The 1,252-nt window shown below is 43.8% G+C and overlaps 1 protein-coding gene across 1 annotated transcript in view; it reads right to left on the reverse strand.

Annotated features, from left to right (window-relative positions):
- LOC101986929 (zinc finger protein 271-like) overlaps nt 1-1,252 on the reverse strand; it is a 20,707-nt gene that overhangs the window by 8,874 nt on the left and 10,581 nt on the right.

Consider the following 1,252-nt stretch of genomic DNA (forward strand, 5'->3'; position numbering starts at 1 on the left):
CAATAAAAACTCCTCCCTTTGGGCAAATCACTCTTACAATTGGCTATCAGACCAATGGCAGAATTCCTGCAATTCTGGATATTTTGTGTCAGTTTTTAGACTTTTGTTTGAATGGAGTATCCATTTCTTCTGTTGTGTCTTTAATGCCTGAGATTCTTTATTTCATCTCTCGTATTTTGTTGGTAAAGCTTGCCTCTATGGTTCCTGTTGAGTTCTTAAATTTTTCATTTCCGGATTTTCTTCATTTTGGGTATTCTTTATTGATTCTATTTGCATTTTCATGTCTTGAATGGTTTTACTCATTTCCTTCCACTGTGTTTTCATAGATTCTTTACGGGGTTTAAACATATCCTCTTCATGGGCCTCTATCCTATTCATAAAGCCTGATTTAAGGTCTTTTATTTGTGCTCCCATCATGTTGGAATATTCAGGGCCAGCTCAAGTAGGGCTACTGGACTCTAGTGGAGACATACTGTTCTTTCTGGCTGTTGATTTGTGTTTCTATGCTGGTTTCTAGGCTTTTTTGTTTGAGAAGACTGTAATTCTAGTTGCGGTTATCTGCTGTTATCTTTGTTGGGTGGGTGTATTCTCACTTGGTTTCTGTTTTCTCACTTGTTCCTAGGATATTGTGGTGTTTGTGTATTACCTGTAGAAAAAAATCTGGGGTCCTGACAGGTGTGGACCTTGTGTGTACTCGGTAAAATATGTTTCTAGGTCTTGGGTGCTGACCCTTAGGAATAGGGATTGACTTGGGGGAGGTCTCAGGGAGCAAGAGACCAAGGATCTGCTTAGTTAGTCCCCTGGGAATGGGAGTAGAGAGTGCAGAAAGGACATAGCAGAAGGTCTGTACAGAGCTTGGGATAGCACCAGGGGATTTGACATGGAGAACTGGAGAGAGATGAAGATCTACACTTAGTCTATCGGCTTTCCTGATTACAGAGGCTTGTGTGTTTGCCGGAAGTGCCTGCTGGAGCTGGGGAGAGAGACAAAACAATGCATAGAAGAAGGGTGGTTAGGAGGGAAAGATGTGTGGGATCGACCAGAGATGCAGCGGTGGTGGGGCAGCTGCTGCAGCTGTTCTGTTGCCTAGCTAGAGATGATGGTGAAGGACTAGGCTTGGAGGAATGGAGGGAGAGGTGAAGATCTGCAGTTAGCTTCCCTGCTTCCCTGGCAAGAATGGCCTGTGTGTTCCCAGGGAGTGGCAGATTACATAAGTGTGTGTGTGTGTGTGTGTGTGTGTGTGTGTGTGTGT

This window comes from Microtus ochrogaster, unplaced genomic scaffold (genome assembly GCF_000317375.1).
Source record: "Microtus ochrogaster isolate Prairie Vole_2 unplaced genomic scaffold, MicOch1.0 UNK144, whole genome shotgun sequence".
Taxonomy (NCBI): Eukaryota; Metazoa; Chordata; class Mammalia; order Rodentia; family Cricetidae; genus Microtus; species Microtus ochrogaster.